Source organism: Prinia subflava, chromosome 9, assembly GCF_021018805.1.
Source record: "Prinia subflava isolate CZ2003 ecotype Zambia chromosome 9, Cam_Psub_1.2, whole genome shotgun sequence".
NCBI classification, from domain to species: domain Eukaryota; kingdom Metazoa; phylum Chordata; class Aves; order Passeriformes; family Cisticolidae; genus Prinia; species Prinia subflava.
In genome coordinates, this window is record NC_086255.1 from 23,469,871 (window position 1) to 23,491,650 (window position 21,780).

Sequence of the window (21,780 nt, forward strand, 5' to 3'; positions counted from 1 at the left end):
GGCTGTGTAGAATGGGGGCTTCTGTTGACACAGGAGTTCATCCAGGAGCTGATGGGGGCTCCATGTGGGGGTCAGACATGATAAGGTCACCAAGCTCTTCTCCAATCATGCAGTGCAGATTGGAAGTGAGGGGCATTACTTTCCCCAGATTTTTTTTTCTGAATTTAAAAAGCCTCTGGATCACTTAAGACCTAGAACCTGCAAATGTCCTGCAGACTTTTGCATTTTTCTATAGCAAGTGGGCTACATTTGGGTAATGCCTGGAAAAACATGACCTTTGTTATGCAGCAGGAAGGATGAATCTGGCATCGTCATTCAGAAAAGATTAGTGAAAATCACATTCCAGTATCCCTGCCGCATGTTCAGATCTCCAGCTCAGGTACTGTCCACAATGAGCACGCATCGTGTGAGATTTAATGACAACCCAGACCTAGCTGGAAAATGTGAGGATTATTTTTATTAAGCTTGATGTAGGAAAGCAGCTCTGCTAAATACATTGCAGGAGTTGACTCACACACCATCTTGAGGGTGTTTGACTCAACATATGCCCAGTCATTTATCTAATGTTGATGTCAACGATTTGTTGGGTTTTGATACAGTGTTTCCCAGTTTTCGATGTGTTTCCTTCCTGTAGTGGCTGTATACCCAAAACATTTTGACATTTTTTTATACAAATTATCTCTGGCCCTGCCAGAAATTTAGTCTTTTGCTATTGTAAGCCATTTTGCGAGGTTTCTCCTAGAATTTGACTTTCAGGTAATGTGTTATTTCACTTTATCTTTTTTCTTGCCTGAGGATTTGAGAGCAGACCAATCTCACGTTCTTTGAAGCAAGTGATGTTGAGTCAAACCTATGTCTCTAAGTGGTACCTGAGACAAATTTCTGTCTCTCTGAGAATCTTGTTTAAAAAATTTCCTTTTTTGCACTCAGACTTCTTTTTTGCCACCTCTTGATTTTATGTTTGATTTAAAAATATGCTTTCTTCAAGTCTGCCATGTCTGTTTTAAATGATTTCTCCTACTACTAATAACACAGAAGTGCAAAATTTTTAAGCACTTTAAATATAACCAGTATTTCATTTCTTAACAGACTTTACCAGAGATCTGGGGAGGTGGGGTTCTTAGCAGGGAGAAAAATGCTGTCAGAAGTATTCTTTTGATTTGATAATGAAAAAGAAAAGCAAACGATTCATTTGATTTAGGGATACAAAACCAATGTATGTTTGAGGGGGTGATACAATTCCTTTTTTTTCTTGCATTTTGCAACCTGATCTGTGCTGAGCTGCTCAGTAAGTATTGATTTGCACATAGCCTCGGGATGTACACGTGTCAGGAGCAATTCACTAAGGGTCATTTCTTCTCCAGTCCCCACAGTGGGGGCTGTAGCACTGTTTCTCTTTTCTTTAAAAAAAAAATAAAAAAACAAACAAACCAAACCCGATTGGAGTTCTCCAGGTTTCAGCTTAAGTTGCTTTGCATCAATTAGTACAAGATGGTGAAAGCCAACAGAAAGCAGAAATGCAACTGATGAGGGGTGTAAGACATTGAGAAAGTGAAATTATACACTGTGGGAAGGTTTGCCTTTAGGCAGAAGGTTGAGGAGGCAGGTATTTGAGTAGTTACATTTTTGTGTCAGGATTCCTTCACATTGTCGGATTATTGCTGTGCCTATTTATGGGTGCACATAACGAGGCAGAAGAGGTTTTGAATCACTGAGCTTGTTCCTTCTCTCCTCAGTGCACATTTTCTGTGTGTTGCCTTCTGTGATCTTTATTTAGTTTTTCATTGTTTATTTACACTGCCACTGTTACTTCATGAATTCTTTAAATCATTGCCTATCTAGAGGGGAATCTGGACAGAATTACTCTTGCAGCTTTAAGTCTTGCTGACAGGAGGAGAGAAAAAGAGAGCTTTTGTCCCCTAGAGAAATGCAGGAACTGTGGCCATTTAGAATTGGACAGACGTGGTGGCTTTGAGGGAGATGCTGTGATAGAAGTGCTGCCTTTTATGTTGTTTCCTATCTGTTGGGGCCCCTTATTTAAAATCTTTTCCAGGAGACTAGGATCTATATGCTGTTAGCAGATGGGTTAATTGTTGTTTTGAGGGATGGCAGAAGTGTGTGTGGAAATGTAAGGTAACATAGGCCTTTTTCCTTATTTTGAGAGCTTGTGTTCAGATTTTCCATGGGACAGAAAAGGGTAGAGTTTTTCTGCATGAGTATAAACCAACAAAGTGTGATGGAGAACAGACTGGATGTGTTTCCCTTTGCTCATTCCCTGTAGAAAAGCTTGATTGCCATTTCCTCAAAGATGTTAATGTCTTGCATGCACACTTTAAAATAATTTTCCACTTGATTTTCCTGCCTTTCATCAGAGGCAGGTACTGGAGGTAGGGAGGGGCCCATTAAATCTCTGTGTCTGTAAGTTTCTTTAAAGTCATGTTAGGAGTAGGGCAGAGAGGGAGGTGAAGAATTGTGGTTTTATGGGAATGAAGCTCGATTTCTAAGTGGTACCTTTAGTCAAAAGGTTTTTTAGATCCCTTTTCTTTCATTCTGGTTTTAAAAAACCCCACACAAATACATATTCTTGCTGTTACTGAAAGATTTGATATAGTTGGTATAGATTGTCTTAAGAAAAAATGAAGTTCTCTTAAAAAGAAGCAGAACTTATGATTAGTTGCAAATACCTCATAATTGTAAGTATGATCCTCTCAGAGCAGAGTACATAGGCACTTGAATGGCAGTATATACCTGAATGTTCAGTATGCATGTTGGAATTTGCCTTTTGCCAACTATTTTGATAGTAAATGTGGCTCATTTGAATTTTTACAGAAGTGGGTGTGAGCTTGGCTGAAGCATGTTTACTTAATAGAATAAGTGCTCAAGAATATTTTTGAATCAGATTTTAACCCATTCTAGTATGGGACTTTAACCCATTCTGACAGGAATCTCTTTGCTTTTCTTAGTAGTGGTTAACTTGATGTTCATATTCCCTATTTTGATTAAGTGACGATGGAGAAAATGTAGGACACCCTAAAATGGCATTTTAGAGCTGTACAAGTAGTGGCACAGTAGCTCTGCCAAGCAGGAGTTGTAATCAGTAGCCTCTTCGAAAATCGTAAAAGCTAATGCTTATTTCCTTTTTTCTACTTTTTTTTTTCTCCTCTCCTCAGGAAATACTGTTGTGCTGAGGAAGAAAATAGCTCCCTCCTCCCCTTTTTTTCCCCCCCTCCCCTCCTTTCTTCTTCCTGCCTGATTGAGAAGCTCCAGGAATGTGCTAATTGGCGGCGGCCTCTTCAGAAAGGTAAGGGGTAATTGTTATCTGCTTTTCGAGGTGTCTTGCCTGCTCTGCTCCTTCAGGAAGGGCAGGTGATGGCAGAAGAAGTTTGTCTGCATGGAGTTTAGCCAAACTTCTGGCTCATGTGGGTTGCCCTTCTAATGCAGGAATGCAAACAGAAGCTTTGTGCGCTTTCTACTCTACTACTAAGTGTAGGATACTGACCCTTGAGAAAATCTTGATCTTGAGAAGATGAGATATATTTTAAATGCTTGCAGAGGAAAAATAGTAAAACTGTTGTACTGAAGACTGATTATTAAATCTGTGCCTGAGTGCCACCTTAGATGGAAAGACAGAGTTAGGTCTGGAGAAGACAAGTTGAAGAATCATATCTCAAAGTACTTATTTTATTATTATCACACATATACATCTGATTGGGCAAATATAGATTGGTTTGGTTGTTGTTTTGGTAGGTGTTTTAAACCTGATTCTTCTCTGGGGTCTCTCATGGTTTTGTGGCTGGTTGTATCATTGACAGATAAGATGGGAACTGTCTGGAAGCCCAACTCTAGTTCTGAATGGTGAAACACATGGCAAGTCTTTAACCATCTGGACTTTTTCCAGAAGTGCAAAATGTGGTGTTTGAGAGGAATTTAATTTTGTAGTTATCTGGTGATGGGAAAATACATGTCCATCTTTTCACTGCAAGACATTCAGTTTATGTGTCAGGGTTATGTAAAGTCCAAAAAATTAGTGCTGATTCATAGAGCATCGTGAGCTGGATGAGGAGACTCAGGTTTGTTGCTAGACAAATTGCATATGTATTTTAATATTAAAGATTTGTATTTGCTTAGGAGCTGCAGTGCTTTGAGATGTCATTTCCTCTTCCATCTTTGTGATAGATGTTAATGCTCTTTGTAGTGGAGGCAATATCTTCTGTCTAGACCTCAGCCATTCTGGTTCAGAATTGATGTCTTAACTTAATCCAGCACTGAGAAGGGGTTTATGCTAACTGGCTCGGCTCTGAATTGGAGAGGCCAGTGCATGATACAAGTTTTCCTGCTGGATTGCTCGGTGGTGCTAACATTTGTGAAGGGTTTTGAAAGACAGTGCGATGCAATAATGTCTTAAATTGCCCCAGCAGGATTTGTCAGAGTTCATTTGTCAGACCCCTCACACTGACTAAGTACACTAACATATCAAGGATAAGCTCCAGACAGGTAATGTGCCTTGGGATGTTCTTTTTCCCATTCTCCATCTCGTTCTTGCTGGTGCAGAGGCAAGCTAAGTCTTTATTGAACAGCCACTGCCAGCTGTCTGGCTACTTTCTGCAATAAAGCTAATGATCTAATGGGCAAATGTTTCTTGGGGACCTTCAGCTGAAGCCGAGACAAGGAGAAACATACAGACCAGCTAAAGGGTTCTCAAGGACTTTGCAATTTCCCCAGGGCTCCTTCTGTGTAATTACCTGTCTCTCTCTTTGTCTCCTATCTTTTAATGCAGGAGGAGTGTCAGACTCAAGGCCGCTAATCTTCGTTACTATGGAAAGGCTGGTTACACTCCTCTCCATGCACTTCAAAAATCGCAATCGCTGGTCCCCAGCTGGTTCCCTGAATCTAACTTAAAAATGGATGATAGCTTTCCTCCTTGGTGCCAGACTAAAGAGTGCAGCTGCCTGTGCTGTGGCAGGCAGGCCTTGCCTCCGCCACTGACGCTGTGGCATGCTGAGAGGAGCCTGCAGGAGCTGCCTTGTGGCTTCTGAAGCTGTTTTCTTCCAAACAAGCAAAGGCTCTAAAATTCCTTTGAAACACGAAATTTTGGGGCACACTGAGATGTGGGAGGCTTGGCTGAGCTGCACGTGTGAAGGAAAGATTCTATAAGGATTCGTAGCTCCAGCTGAGTTTTTGTGCTGTTTCTGAATGCCTTCAAACTCCCTGGGTTGGGGGCCGAGGGAAGCACAAGCTTTAGAGCTCTTTTGCAGGACTGTGGGCATCGCTTCTTGTTATTGTCTCCTCCCAGCACATGGGAGGAGGTGCGGTGGTGTGCAGTGGAACCAAGTGCCACTGCTCAGTTCAGCAGGGTCAGCTGAGAGGCTGTGCACAGGCCCCTGCCATTTCTCTCTGGCTGGATGCATCTGTTTGTCCCTCTTGCACAGCGCTGGAAATTTGGAGAATCCCTGCCTGCTGCTCCCCTCCTCCTTTTCCTGCACACGCTTCCTGAGTTGCAACATGTCAGACAGCTCGTTCCTCTGCAGCCCTGGCTTGGGAACGGCTCCAGCACAAAGGCCTTGTCTCTGTGCGCTCCTTCTCACCCCGCTGAGGAGAGGCGAACCGGCTCGTGTTGGACAGGGTCCCCTCCCAGCCGCTGCAGGCCTGCACGCCCAGGAAGTGGATGTTGCTAAACCCCATTATGGTACCTTTGTAAAACATGCTTTAACTGTCTGCAAATGTACGGTATTTAAGCAGCAGAGTCTGTATTATCAAACGCAGTCATGCAGACTGTAGTCCTCGGGGTGAAAAGCTCTGGGGGGAGAGGCTGGATGTGACAGTGAAATTTGAGAAGCAAAGCAAGAGGAAATTCTTGCCCATGTGTTCGACTAGAGCAGGTTCAGTAGAGGTGGAGGATGGGGAACATACACTCCTTCTCAGTTTGGAAGTGTTGAAGGGGGGGTCAGAAAGGAGAGGGAGAGGCAGGGCAGGGACAAGGCAACAAGAGATCAGGCTGTCCAGTGGGCCAGTGTGCTGTGGTTTTTTTGCCTTTAATGCTGTACTTTTCTCTGCATGTTCCTCTTAACTAAGTTTGGACAAAGACAATCTTTAATTTTCTGCTTTGTTAAAAGAGCAAACCTACCTCCATTCAGATTTTTTGAGAAGCTGTGTTTTGTGTCAGTGTATCTAGAATGACTATTTTGCACTGATTTTTTTAAAGCACTTTTATTTCCCTCATAATTTCCCCATTTTCCTTTTTTATTTGTATCAACCTGAGCCATCTCCAAAGGAAAGGTGATACTGCTGCTAGCTAACATTTCAGGTGGGTGACCCTGCATGTTAAACACCATGTCTGTAATAACTTAGCTGCCAGATGGAAGTTGGCCCTAATTGTTTGTATTTTTCTTCTCATATATAAATCAAGTTCACAGCTCTTAAGTGTTTGTAGAGCATCTCAACAAGGTATTTGTTCCAGGTCTTGGATTTTTTTTCTCCCTCAAATCCTTCGAGATCTTTGGAGTTAGGATTTCTCATTCAATATCTGTATTCAGTAAAATGATGTGCCTGTCAAAGCTGTATTGCACCTTAGAGAGGATGACAGGTTCTTCCAGAGTTCTCAGTTTGCAAAGCCTTAACCATCTCCTACTTTAAATCAGGACTTTGCCACTGCTTAAGGTCTTTAAGTACTTCATTAACTTAACAATAAGCCTGCCCTCTCTTGCTTTTTAGTAAAACCTTTGATTTTTTTTCAGAGTTTCATTTCATGAATGTTACAGGTATTAATTCTTTGTTCTGATATGGAGAAGACTTAAATCTCATAAAATTTATTAGAGAAGGAAAAATAAATTCTACCCTAGCAGTGCATTTTTCAGGTATTTTTTTTGTTTAGAATATTTTTACCATGTAGAATTAGAAAGCTAAATGCTTCTTCTGTACCTCTAGAAAGATAGTTTAAACATCCTTGATAGTTTTAAGTGTACACGAAGTGGAGAGGCCTGTTGTGCTAATCCATAATGAATGGCTGAGAGGAACAAAGTGTAATGCACAGGTATTAATGTAGGTGGCAGGTTTTGGTATTTTACTTTTGTTTATATTCTCTGTTAGCCCTTCAGAAAGAAAGCTGCAAGGCCCAAATCAGCTGTAAAGTCCTTGCTGAAATTAGCAAGGAAAAAGACCTGGTTTGTTGCTTTATTTCTTTAAAGTGACAACTGTCTTCTACTGCTGGTGAATGACCCGCCTGGTTGAATACTGCTCCATCTTTCACATACACAAAGATGCATGTGAATTCTTTATAAGTTTCAAAAAATGGGCCATTCATAAAAAAAATAATAAAACCAAACCAGCAGAATTTTTCATTTCTAAATCAAGTATTTTAAAGTATGAATCCAAAATCACGAGTTGATACTTCAAAATCACATTTTCCAGGGGTTTTTGTCTCTCTACTGTGTTTGGCATACACATGGTTTTATGTGGTGCTGCCTAGGGTATTGTGAAGGCTGGGTACTTCTTTCAGCCCAGGCTGTGGTAGCAGAAATCATTCACCCTGTTTCATCCCTTTGGGCTTAACCCACTCCTGTCCAGTTAGCCCAGTCATTACAGCAGAAAGCTGCACTAAGACCTTGCCAGCTGAGCACAGAAGATACTTCATCTTGGAAGCCTTGCCATGAAGAAAATTTTGTCTAGAAAATTCTATGCAGATTTGAACTGGCCAGGTAAACTTAGACTGAGGAGTGCTTTGTAAAATGTGTCCTAAAACATTTTTATCTGGTGCTGATGGGCTTAAAAGCCAGATGAAGTGCATCAGTGACTCACGGTCAGTTACTGCCCTGCTGTGTGATGTAAACCAGATCTTGCTTTGCTGCCTTCTCAAATACAGCCTTGTCTGGCTGGATGGTGAATTATAGCTGTCTTACAGGCTGCAGTTCATACCCTAACCAAGCTATTCTCTTGAAAGAAATGGCTTAAATTGCTTGTAGCATAAATAGAAAGCTTCCACTCACCTACTTACTATTCTACTTACTATTCTTGATGAAACAGGAAATTAAATCTAAATGTTAGAATGACCCAGGAAGTTCTATTTCTCCTTCTCCTCACCTTCTTTCCTTCCATTCCTCCCTCAAAATATGGATTTGTTGCAGTTTTAGGCCTAATGATTTTTCAGTCTTCTGGTGAGCATTGTTGTGAAAGAGTGGAAGCTTAAAATTTTAAAGAAGGAAAAGGGAAGGTGTGTAGCTTTAGGTTTTCTTTGTTTATTTTTTAAAGTTCTCCAAATACATTTGGGTATTTCTGACAGTCATAATAAGATCAATTGATTAGACAAGAAAATTAGGTTTATGAAGCAAAGTACTGTTTTCCAGCAAAATGAGCAGCTAGGATATATTTCAGTGTTCAGATGTTTGGCTAAATAATGGTAACATACGTTTTTTGCTGCTAGAAATTGAGATTTTGGCGGTCATATGCAACTGTGAAATCTGTAGGCATATACTGTAGCAAAAGCTGTCTTTATGCATATACAGCACATGGTATTTGGCTTGGGAGAAAGTTCTTCGCTCTCTAAGAAAGTCGGGTTTTTGATGGAACTGACTGCTGTTGGTGCTTCATAGTTAAAATTATTTTATTCTGGAAGGACAAATAAGTTGTATGTATTAGAGGTGCTGTTGTTTTGCCCCTGTTCCCAGCAACGCGGTCTGTTTCCCTGGCTCGCTCTTCTTGCCAAGCTGTTTCTTTCCAAGCTTGTGATCATAATTACAGTGAGAAGTAGATTACATACATCTGTATACTCCAGCAGGAAAACTGAGCCTTGGAAGAATTTTGGACTGTGAGATATTTCCTTACTCACCTCTGTCATAAAAGTGTTTTGTTATCCTCAAAGGGTTCTGGGAGTGTCAGTCTGAACGGCCTAATAATACATTGGGTGTAGAGAGGATGGACAGTAAAAGGAAAAGGATGGGAGAAGTATGCAAGGGATGGTTCACCAGTGTCACGTTAATGGAATCCTCGAATCAAGTGCTCATTCATTTTAACTAGAGGCTAATTAATCAGAGTGAGTAGATAAAATGATAAGCTGCTTTTAATGAAGTGAAGCAGCTTTATTAACAGTAAGCAAAACGCAAAATATTTGGTCTCTGGCACATGTGGTTTTCATGGGGACTGTGGTTTGCCACCAGCTCTGGATTGTGCTAGCCTTTTCCTTGCTGCACTCTGCAGGCTGTGCTGTCTGTGTGTTTCAGCATGTGGCCAATTCAGAATTCAGGAAACAGAATTTAATCAGAAGCAGGTGTAACATTTTAAAACCAGAAGGAATGTTCCTTACAGATCTATTTCTATGCCAGATTAGCATTTGCCAATTTCCAAACTTCGGATGCTATTATTTTTCTTTGGAGATAGAAGGCTTTATGCTTCCAAGCAGGCAAGCAGACAAACAAAAAAGCCACCAGAGTGTGGCTGTGTGAAAGGCAGCAATGTGATCCTGCTTGGTAACTGCTAACATAGCCTGAACCCAATAAGTAATTATCTACCCATTTATGGCAACTTAAGAACAGAAATGCAGCAGGCGAGTGCAGTGTGTATCTGATTAAGTAGAGGGCCAGTGCCACTGTTGAACTGGAGCAGGCTTGCATACTCTTGTTTCAGATGATTTTCTGCTGTGCATCTGGGCCATTGTGGGGTTCCCCAGTGTCTGCCTTGAAAAGCAGCAGAAGCCATTGGATGGACTATGATGTGCATGGCAATGCAAGGCTGTAATAGGAAATACATAAATGAGTCATAGATTAAGATAATGATGTAATTTACATTGGACTGAATTACATTAAGTGCCCACATTTAGACTCGAAATGAACTTCACTTATGACTCTGTATATCCTTGTTGAAGTAAGCTAAAATTAGCAATTTATTCATAAAGCCACCTCACAGTAAACTTACAAACTAGCAGTTCGATAAGGCTCCTGTAGTTATGTGAACCAGAGAAGTTGAGCTGCTAGATGAAAATGATTTGCGAATAGGATGCTGGCAAGGAAATTGTCTTCCCCCACCAGCCTTTCCTTAAAAGACTCTGCTTCCCAGGGCCATTCAAGTGTAAATCCTTGTGCAACAAAGGGGAAGCTGGCAGCTCCACCGGTTCAGCAGTATAAGCGATCTCTCATGCTTCAGTTGAAAGGTTGAATCCCTGAAACGCAGAATGCTGCTATAGAGGGAGACTCTCAAAAGGCTGCTGAGAATGGCGGGGTGGGGGGGAGCCCGGGGTTGGAAAGCTGTTGAGAGAGCAGTGACAATTTTTGTCTTTACTGTCAAATGGCTGGACAAAGGGAAAGCTGCTGTTCAGGTGAGGTTGCAATCACCACTGTAGGAGCTGGATTTTACTTGTTCTGCCCCTTAGGAACACAGCATGCTGCTCCACTTGCCAACGCTGTATGTGGTGCCAATATTTTGTCTACAGTGTGCATTGAGTCCCTCTTAGTTTTCCTGTTTGGATTATTCTTTCTAACGACTTCGTGTTGCAAGTCTCAAAGCTTTGGAATTGTGACTTATTGCTTTGCAAAGCAGAGTATGAAATCGTGGACATTGGGTTTTACACTGAAAGGGTGAGGTTAATCTTGCACCTTCTGAAACCCTTGTAAATATTTGACTGGCTACTCGGCAACACAGCTGAACTGCCTGAGTTAATGCTTAATGTGAGAGTGGTCCTGAAGTGCATGGCTTTGGTGATGGGCCAAGGGTCACAGAAGTGAGCAGTAGTTCCCCATGAAGACATCTGTGCTCCCTGTTCCTTATCTTCCAGGATTCCTCCTTTTCCCCCCCTCCACACCCCAGGTCTTCGGGCAGGAGGAGGTGACACAGCTGGGTCCACTCCAGGCAGAATCAGCTGGGTGTGTTCAGGTGGCAGTAAAATTGGTTTGGGCTGTCCTGCCGACTTTCTCTGCCCTGTGCTTTTGCTGGTCCAGCAGCAGTGTGGTAAACCCTGACTTCCAAGTGAGGGTGAGTCTGTCATGCTCTCCACAATTACATCTGGGCTTGGAAGAAAGTTTTTATGAGCATATAAATGGCACCAGTGGGCAGCTGATAGTAACTGGTCACTGGGGAGGAGCAGCAATACCAGTGACAAATCTGAACCCGAGTATGTTAGAGTTTAAATTGTAGGTTCTGATACCTGCCATGCCTTGATAATGTAAAAATACCCCCTTCTTGTGTTCTGAGTGAAATGCTTTCTATTGTTGGAAAGTTAGCACAAAGACTACATGGGAAAATGTTTCCAGCTTTATGAACCAGAAGGATGAAAATCCCCTTCTTGTTTTATGGGAACTAACCAGTGCAAGACAACTTCTGCTTTTCTGATGTAAAGATTGTTCATTCATAATGTGGTACAATAGCAGTCCTTCAAAATGTCAAGAACCTTAAATGTCAGTCCAAATGGGAGAAGATTCTTTCAGAGAATTTCAATATCATAACAGAACCATAGCATCATTTAAAAATAAATACATTTTAAACTGATTGTTTAGTTGTGATGAATTTTCCTTGAGGATACCAGCTGTCAGAGACCATCCCAGAGACATGTACAGTGTATTCCAGTAACTTCATAAAGAAGTGGTGCTGCCCCACCTACTGCACCATGAGATGTAAATGAGCAAAACTTTGATTATTGAAAAATGAACTTGTTACATGGTATTTAAAAAACTGTAGCACTTTCTACAGCTGTGTTTTTAAACAATTGTTGTTGTAAAAAAATGTTAATTTCTGGCAATAGTTTATTGTTTTGATTTGGGGGGGGGTGTTTGATTTGGTTTTGGTTGCTGTTTTTTGTTTGTTTTCGGTTTTTTGTTGGTGTTGTTGTTTGGGTTTTAATATGCTGAGAAGTTAGTTTATATGCCCACTTACAGTTTGATAGTCTCCATTTTTTAGTCTGCATTTCTGTGGCAGAGACTTTGATTCCTGAAGATCAATTTTGGAAATAGCCTATTTGACAAAAGTATCTCAGGAGAAAAGGAGCATCCAGGAAAGAAGGCAGTAGTGTGGAAAAAGTCTGTTCATGCTGGTAAGGAGTTCTGACCTCAGACCAGGCACTCGCTTGGGAAAGGTTCAATACATTTGACTCCAATGCTCCTAATCCAAACAAGCCAAACAGAAGAGGCTAGAAAAGATAAGGTTTGGGAAAACCTTTTTCTATGTGGCTTGTGATCAGAGCACCTCATAGTTCCTACACCTTCTTCTTTTAAGATCTGCTAATGCACAGACACCTGTGTGAACCCTGAGTATGGCCCCAGCTGGCAGGTGTTAGTTTAGGTGTTTTTATAGCAGAATACAGTGCTGGAAAAGAATATCATTCTTTACAGCCTATTATCAGATGGGGAATTGAGATCTAGGCAGTGGTTCTTCTGAAGGACCGCGGCTTATCATAAACTCAGCCTAGGTTCAAGTGAAGTCTAGCATTAGCTTCCTGAAAGTGTTCAGCAGGTGCCTCTGTAAAGTGAGAGTCTGTTGGGCCACTACAAATGCCAACCCTGTGTTTCTAACTGAACACATGGATGCACAGAAAAGCCAAGTTATTTTCCTTCAGTTCCCTGGCAAAGGAATGACATAGCTGGAATAGAACGGAGATTTCCTGATGTCCATTTCCCTCTTATAATTACCAAACAGCGCTGCTTTCTTCTTCATTGTAAACATGAATCGAGCCAAATGGCATGCACAATTAGCTTTTTTTCCTGCAAAGCTGGGGGGAAGGAGAGAAGGAGGAGGGGACCAGAGATATAAAGGGGGAGGGGAGAGTCATTCAGGGACACTGTACCTGCTGGGGCACAATGTAATAACCGCTGGGGCAGCCTGGGCTGCAGATGCATTGTTATCTGCAGTCCCCAATCTGGGAGAGCTCCAAAAGGTTTAATGCAAATCTGAGACCTCTGCCATTGTGTGAGACAGATTAGGGCTCATTTGCATTCCTTCTCCTATAATAATTACCTAGCAAGGAGTGCCTGTTACCATTAGCTTCATTCTGTTTGCCTGTGATAACGCCATCAGCAATCTCTTCTCCACGGATTGCGGACACTGTGAGGAAGGGCAGTGGGCCAAAAAAATGATAATAAAAGAAATCTGTTGGGAAAGTAGTAGAAAAATGTGAATGCTGAAAAATTAAAATGCAGATAGTTTTAGTAATAGCCATTAAATACAGCTGGAGAAATACTGTGAGTGAAGGTAAAAGTCAATATTAATCCATAATATTGATGAGTTGTGTGGTTTCAAATATCAGTCGAGAAAAGCCAGCACAGGATTTTGACTGAGCTTTATCTATGGTGCTTCAATAGTTTTGTTCAGTTTTCAGAATTGATTCAGATTGTTCTAAAATTAGTGCAACTAGAGATCAGTGTTACCGAGAGACAAATGTTAACAGTCTAAAACTGATGTGATTCATCAGAAATTCAGGCAAAATTCTGCAAACTGAGCGCAGCTTTGGGTCCTGCAACTGAGGCAAAGAAGTATTCTTGCTTTAAAAATTAGGACAGATATTAGAGGTTCTTTTGTTATGGGGTTTGTTTGTTTGTTTTGAGAAGGGAGGAGTTAAATAGCAGAAAAGGAATGCAACTAAACATGAAAGAGTCAGAGTGCTAAAATCAGCTTGTTCCCTCCACATTTATTGCATATAGAAGGAACACGAAATCCTTTTGAGCAACATTTGCTGCCACTCACTCTCGTTCCCTTGCTTTTTGCCCTTTGCACTCTGACGAAGAAGCTGCTGGAGTCACCTCAGCAGAGGCAGAGAGCCCTGAAATTCCCGGTTCAGCTTTGGCTCCTGCCCTGGATCCCCAGCCGTGCGTGCAGGCTGCAGCAGCTGCTGGGGATGGAGCCCCAGACCCATCTCAGGGCCTGGCTGGGTGTCACCACTGAAGTCTCCTTTGGGTGCGCCCAGTGCACGGTCTAGGGGGAACTCTGGAAGAAAACATGCCAGATATTCTATGTACACATCAACATCAGGGAGGGAGCAGTGTGTGCCTGGGCCGCCTCTGGTTGCTACAGATTTCCCTGTTTTGGTGCAAGCTTCCCCCTGCCAGAGTTTCCAGTGAAGTAATTCCATCTTTCACAGTGGAGGGGTGGTGAAGGAGGAAGACAAATCAGAGCAACCTTGGCTTTAATCTGCCAAGCAGCCACCTTGCATGGATTTAAATAGATGTAGGCTGATTTCTGATCTACAGCAGGCTATCAAATGATGAGTCTCATAGTTGGTTGTTTTGGGTGCTTTTTTTGGGGGGGGTGTATTTTTTCAAGTGATATTTTGAAGGCATGCTGCCACATTCAGCTTGTCATCAGTGTGGAAGCAGTGGAATACCCAGGTACTGTCTGAAAAGTTGGCTGTGGTTTTGAGGGAGAGAGAGGTGGGCAGTTGCCAGGGGCTTTTCTGTAGGTGACCTGTTGGGCAGCGAGTGAACTGCAGGAGAAAACTTCAGTTCCTGCGACTGGCATCATTTCTGGCTGTTAGGGATTTGGGTGGATACTGTGTTCACATAACTCTGAAGAGTTTAGAGATCCTCATGTGTGAACATCCTTAGTTTTCTAAAATTTTCCTCCTGCCATTGGTTTCATTTCATTAAACTGTGGTAGCAAGAAAAGCAATTTTACAAGACTTAATATCAAGCTACATGGATAGGGCTAAGTGCTGCCTTCAGTGATACCACTAGATATTTAGCATTAACCACAAGTTATGCTGCTGTAAAGGATTAGAGGAAATGTCAGAGGACTGGAAATGTTCATATTTCTTAAGTGTATTTTTTCCTCTTCATGTTCTTGACATTATAATAATGTTAAAAATGACAAACTTGACAGTTACACAAACATAAAAGGAAAGTTTAAAAAAATAGTTTTAAAGCATATATTTCTTAAAGCAAATGAGTACTTTTAATTATAAATACAAACTAAAGGATACAACCGTATTTTATTTAAAAGCAGCAGCATAAATCTTTTGTTCATTTTCAGACCTTTTTCTAGGAGGAGGGAATACAATTTGGTGCATAACTAGTTATATATATATCATTTACAAGTTGTGCCTTCATTACATTGGACTACAACTGCAGTTGATATAATTGGAAAGGTCTAGTGTATGTAGAACTAGACAGTTCTACTTTGTGGGGAAGGACAAGGAAGTTTTGAAGTGTATGGAGAATAACGATTATATATATCTAAATGCAAGCTAAAACAGAGCAACATGCTACTGTGTTAAAAAAATCTGACTACTTAGATACTGCAGTATGATATGTGAAGCTATATGTTTATATGTATACACACACAATTTGAAACTTAAAAAATAATGTAAAGATAACATAGCTTCTTACAAGGCTTGTATTATTCTTGCAAATTATTTTCCTCCTATAGCTCTTTAATAATTATTTAGTCCAGTCACCATATGTATTTTCAGTCTTTTGTTTTGATCTGTTGCACTGCATTCCAAGTAATTTGTGTGCTTAGCAGTATACAGCTTTTCTTCTTTAACCCACCACATGCATGGGTGTGTTCCTCATCCCAAGGCCTCTGTGATCTGGAAGAGGTGCATCAGAAATGAGCTTTTGAATCCCCTTCCTTATTTGAAGAGTTGAACTTGAGCTTTAAAGCCCTGTGTTAAAGACCCACAGAGGCACAGGGGCCGCTGAGGTTTAGTTGGAGGAAACGTCACCGTAAGCGGTGCCGAAAGCTCTCGCCCCGCGCAGAGGCACTGGGACTGCTGTTGCTCATCCTCCCTAAGGGAGGCGGTGGCCATCACACCCAGGGGCAAGGAGAGCTTCGTTTGCTCAGGCTGAGCTGCACAGCCTAAGCTACACAGGCTGGCCTGAGCTGGTTTTCAGTAGTGCTGCACTTGAAGGTAAGTTTAAGCTGACCCCATTGTTTTTGTTGAAATGCGTGTCAGGTCCTCTGTTGCTCAACAGAAGTTCAAATACCTGCTTGGAGAAAGGCTAAAGTTGTGGGCAGATAAGCCACTCTATGAAATAGCCATTCTGGTGTGGTAACAGATTGCGTTTGAGAGCAATGCATTTCCAAAAGAGTCATTGAGAAGAGAAAAAAGTGGGGGGCTTGTTTGTGCTGTTCACTGCATTAGCAAATGAAGGCCCTGCAGATTTTCGGTGTGTTAAACTGACCATCACACAGAGATGAATCAAAGGAACAGCTGGTTATTCCCTGGTATCTGTAGGCTGTCTGAGAGTGATCATCAGGAAGCCTTTCTGTTCTAACAGAGTCCAGATATGGACTGCTTTACAGAAAATGCAAGAGAAGTTACTTTTCTAACTCAGCAGTAGCAAGGGCACACAGCTCCCTGCTCTTACTTTCATGTCTCACCATGCCTTCTTGCTCTCTCCCTCTCTCTCTCTCTCTCTCCAGCTGGTTTAATAGCATGAGGTTACCAGCTGAAGAACTGGCTTTGCTGACTTTTACATAACAAAAAGGTTTCACAAGCTTTACACTATATGGCATAGTGATACTTTTCTTAAATACTGAAAGAAAGCGTGCCCACAGAGAGCGGATATCCATGAAAACGTACTTAAACATACGCTTATGAAGTAATGTGGATAACTAAACTTTTATATAAGCATAACCATACACCCACACAACTTGCAAGACTAGACTTATTTTCAGCTGCATTATTATCAAAATTGCAATTTATATAACATAAATTATGTGAGCCAAAGGAATTTATGAAGCAGAATTCTGGAATTGGTTTAACTGTTTTGATTCTGCAGAATGTTTCCATCTTAGTAACTGCAATAACTTTTTTTTTAATTTAGGGGAGTGGAAGGGGGTGGGGAGAGTTGGGATAAAAATACTTTATGAAAAGGGCTGAAACTTTGAAGCATTGCAGAAAGACGTGTTTTAACATTTGTTGTAAGGCTAACTGCAAAATACTTCTTTTAGACCCACTCTAGTACAATGAGAGTAGCAGTAGTCTACAAAGCAAATAATGAAGAGAAAAAAAGGATTTGCACATATTGTCCAGTGACACCCAAACCACTGTCCAGTGGTAAAATCTGGGTACCCAAAGCAACGCAGCAGTGTCCTAGGCACAGGGCTCTGCCCAAGGTAATCAGCTTTCCTGAGTTAAAAGAGGTCTGTCTGTTTTCTGGGTGGAGCACCATGCAGATTTGCCCAAAGACTGCAAACATTAGTCTCTTCATGTGGTTTTGTGAACTTAGGTTTATTTCTTAGTTTGTGTACAGCTCTGCTGGGTGAAAACATGGTGTTGCTGCAGAGAGCTAATGCACGTGGGTGTACATGTTCTTGGCTCAGCCTCCCTGAGGAGGGCGGACACACAGGAGCTGGGGCTTGTGGGGTGTTTTTCTCAAACAAACCCTCATCCTCTTTGGACTAACTACAATGGAAGATTTTTCAATTTCTTTTTTTTTTTATCCCCCCGCCCCCGCTCATACATGACTGAAGAATTGTGTTCAGTCCTTGTGACTGGAGTGTGGCTTTGGTCACAGGTCACGATCTTAAATTTGGATGGGTTACAACTCCAACTGAATAAAATATACCATCCTCCCTTGTTCCAGCAGTGTGAAGTTAGCTGGGCATTTCAGTGGAAAGGAGTTCATCATTATAAAAGCAGGCAGTCTGGGGAGAATGAGGAAGCTGAGCACAAGCCTGCAAGCACAGCTTGTGTACATATTTGTTGAAAGCTAATTGGCAACGCAGTTGCCTTTCAGAGTTGTTCTTTCACCTATCAGTAGAGCACAACTCTGGTACTTAATGTACTGTAGATTACGTAAACGCTACCCTGAAATATTTGTACAGGCAATTAACTCTTGTTTTTATACTACTCTTGAGTTACAAATGGAAGCCTGCTGTAGAGCTTGGAATATTTATGCTGTGAGAGATATTCCATAATTAGATTAAATAATGCTTTCAGCAAACTGGCTAGCATTAAGATCAGAAAACACAGGATATTGGCTATCCTGTGAGGAGCTGAGGGTCTTTTAAAATTTCGTATCCAAGAAATACAGATGCTGTATTTGTACCACATTGTTAAGGAGCAGCAGTGTTTACAATGGTTTTATCTAAAGCAAATGTATCTGCTTTTGGTTATTTTATTTGAAGACTGTAAATTCCTGTATCACTAACAGTGGTCTGCATTATTTGTGGCAATACACGATTACTAACAGTAACTTGAAGCATGTGTACCAGTGTGGTGTCACAGTTACCAGAACAACATTGTCATCTAATGTGTCTGAGTGGCTCAAAGAATACTTATGTAGATTCATATTTATTTTTCTTCTTCTTGCTCTTTTCAAACTTATCTTACAAACATTTTGTCCCTGATGAAATTAAGTCACAGCTCTGCAATTTGAGCTGGATAATAAATCTATTAAAATGCAACCAATTGGTAACAACGGTCTCAAAGCCAGCCCTCCATCCTCTAGAGTTTATTCACAAGCACTTGACCTAATATGACCGTGAATATGAATAAAATGTTAAAGGATTTTATTGCAATTCGTAGTGTGACTTGCTGCCATGATAATAAAACAACATTTATAACCTCAATGGCTGCAGCATTCTAGTGCTCATCAACATGTGCCTGCACTAACAGAGGCGTAGGTAATGTGTTCCCCAGTAAAGTCAAGGGACTGCTTAAAGGACTTCATTAGTATTTTACTTAGAATCAAACAGGCAAAAAGGGTGGAAAATAAACTGATGGAATCAAAATCCTTCATACATTTCATGTACCAAGACATCACAGTAAGATCAGATTATAGTTAATTAAAAAACCAGCTTCTTCAGAAAGAATGAAGTATAACTTACTGTACCTTAGTGCAAAAGTGTTATCACTAATGCTGATGCACACTGGCTGTGCGTTGAGGCTGGGTTTTCTGTGCATGAGAACAGGTATACTTGACTGGCACTTCCATTATGAAGTCAGAAGCCCATTTGCAGGTTTTGGATTTGTTCTCTTAATGGTCCAAATTGATTGCTCCTGTGGTCTGATATTGCATGTTTTCTCTTGCGTTTCTTTTTCCTCCTCATAACAACCTCTCCCAGACAGAGGATTCTTTATGCAGGAAATTTCAAGCAATTTAACTGAGACTTGTCTTTTCTCAGTCATTTGTAAATTGTTATAATAGGTTTTACTTGCCCAGTTCAGTAGCAAAGCATTCTTGCTTAAGGGTTCCTCAGCTTTACCCACCTCTCTCGCATGGAGATGAGCTGTTTGCAGGGAAGAGGTAAATATGTGAAATGGTTCTCCAAATGTCTGATGTCATCCACAACCGCTCTTCCCTGTGTGACAGAAGATGTGAATGGTAACTATGGGTAAAACCAGAAGGCTGCTGCAATTGTTGATGATTTTCAGTAGTGTCTACAAGTTTCTCTTGGATTCCTTTAAAGTCCCCTGTGGCTATAGGAAATTAAAGATGTTTGAAGCATTACCTACTTGCCAGATGAAAAGAGACAGGAGCTGTTGTAATGCCTCGATCCAGTTGCTGTCTTTCAGGGACTGCAGTTGTTCATTAAAGTAATCTTAGCGAAAATGAGAAATAAATCACCTTAAGAAACAATTTTGGTTTGATGTTTCTCCGCTTTAGAAATTTAAAACTAGTACTTAGTGTAAAAATGAAGAGGCAGAGGGATTTCTGTTTAATTGTCAGGACAAGATTTGTAGGCAGAGGGGTTTTAATTAGGTCAGACAGTGCAGTTGGAAAAATAATTTTTTGTAGATGTGACCATTTCTTAGTTACATTTGATGTTTTGATGGAGCAATTAAGTGTCATTCATTTCAGGCTGACAATCTAAAATGCCTCAGATTTCTTAATCCATGGTTAGGAGTTATTGGTTCTTAATGAGTGTTGCAATGTGTGAAAGACCAGGTAGTTTGTAATCTGATCTTCATGACTAACAAGAAATGAGGTGTAACTTTGAAAGAAGTTGAAGCCTATTGAAAAAACCTAGTTTTTACTAAACAAATGCAGTTGGACTGCAGTGGGAAATATGACATGTTTTTACATGTGTTTTAATTTCACATATTGTTTAATCATGGCTACTTCTGAAGCTGCTGGCTGTGGCTACAGCTCTGGTTCTTCCTTTCTATACCATGCCTGTCCTTTCCTGGAGAGCTGGCACTGCCAGCCCTGGTTTCAGGGTGTTTTCCTAGTCTCACTACTTGTCTGTGTTAGAGGCTTGGTGAACTACCACTGTTTGGACTCATAAGACAAATTATATAAATTCATGTGAATCTGCTGGGACTCTGGCAGTTTACAGTGGCTGTGAGTCTGATCTGTAGTTTACTGATCTGTACTTTCCTTCAGTAGGTTATGCTGGCTGAGTCTAGAGCAGCTTTTGCTGGTCCCGTAATGACTGTAGGTAGGACTTAGTACAATTTAATGCAATATTAATTCATGCACCAAGGCAAATTACAGTGGCAAACAATCCTGCAAACTTCTCCCTGCCTGGCTTCCTCTGTCACCGGTGTCAGTGCTTCTCATTCTCTCATTTCCTGTGCTTGTCACAAACCATTTGAGCAAGCAGTGAAGCCTGTGAGGAGTACTGGCTGGGGAGGAAAAAAACCACAAATAATTCTGGGTGGTGGGCTTTGACCCACACTTCTAAGAAAGTGGATGCAATAGTCTGAACAGTATCCATGGCAAGATCTGCATGTTTTATGCCCATTTACTGTGCTATCACTGTGCTAAGGGACTTAGTTGTAACAATTAGCAGACTTTAGGTCAGAGGTGATCTGTTAATTATTCTTCTAGCTCTTCACAGACTATAACTTCCACCACTCCATAGGAGTTGGCTGTATTAATGGTTTTGGAGCTGTGAATGCATTGCTGTTGTGCTGGTTTTCTTACTAATAGTTTTATATACATTCCTAGAATTGAATTGTTCAAAGTTATACCTGAAAAAATTTTTTTCTTCATTTTTCTACGAGTGCAAAATATCTAAAGCACACAAATCTGAGTGTCTGACTTCAGGTGGATTTCAAAATCAGGTACATTGTAGGAGTCTGTCACCCTTCTCTTTTCTCCACCCCCACATCCACAGAAAGAAGTAACCTAGTATCTGAAGAATGCAAGTTATGCAGATGTTCAAAAGGCCAAATAAAACAAATAGATGGGCTGCAGCTGCTAGAGCAGCATAAAAGCAAAGAACACTCGCTGCTGTGATGAAAATGCTGTATTTCAGCAGGCCTCTAGCTTTTGCTGTTTGAGGAAAATAGCATGGTAAATTAGCTTAACCTTAGCTTAGCTTACTTTGATTGTAAATTGTGATTACTTTCATAGTAGTTGAGATTTCAGACCTCCAGATTTTCTTGTTTATGAGGAAACAGAAGAAAAAGGACTGGTAACATCCTTTCATAGAAAGGAAAAAGGGAGTACAGTAGTACAAGATTTGTTGCTAATCTTTTAGTGAGAAGTGACATGCTTTCAAGAAAGTAAATTTGCCCATTTGTCCCCCTATCAAATGTCAAAATACACCTTCTAATATCCTGAGGTTACACTGGCACACCAGACACTCTGCTGTACATTAAAAGTCAACTTTCCATCCAAAATTTCGGTGTTGAGGGAGCTGAAGGTTCACTGACCATTGTACTCTTCCAAACTGAATGTCATGTGGAGATTAAAAAAAGGGTGAAAACTGACAGTAGAGTTGTATGGGACCAAGACACTTCTCAGTCTGAGTAAATCACTGACACGCAGATTAACAGAAGTGTTCAGCAGTTGATCTGCTATTTTAGGGCATTCCTAAGCAGCACAATGGTGTGCCATAGAGAGATGCCCAAGCAAACACTACCCTCCTCTGGTACGTTCACATAGCACAACCTTTTGCAGAAATGTTTGTATT

At 41.0% G+C, this 21,780-nt stretch overlaps 1 protein-coding gene across 6 annotated transcripts in view; it reads left to right on the plus strand.

Moving 5' to 3' along the window:
* Positions 1 to 21,780, plus strand: part of ZMIZ1 (zinc finger MIZ-type containing 1) — a 339,556-nt gene that overhangs the window by 46,007 nt on the left and 271,769 nt on the right. For 5 of the 6 annotated variants that reach the window (XR_010081335.1, XM_063405933.1, XM_063405931.1 and 2 more), the window contains exon 2: positions 3,171 to 3,301. The exons of the other annotated variant lie outside the window; for it this stretch is intronic. The gene's annotated coding sequence lies outside the window, so the exon portion shown is untranslated. The remainder of the gene's footprint in view (positions 1 to 3,170; positions 3,302 to 21,780) is intronic. 6 annotated transcript variants of the gene reach the window in all.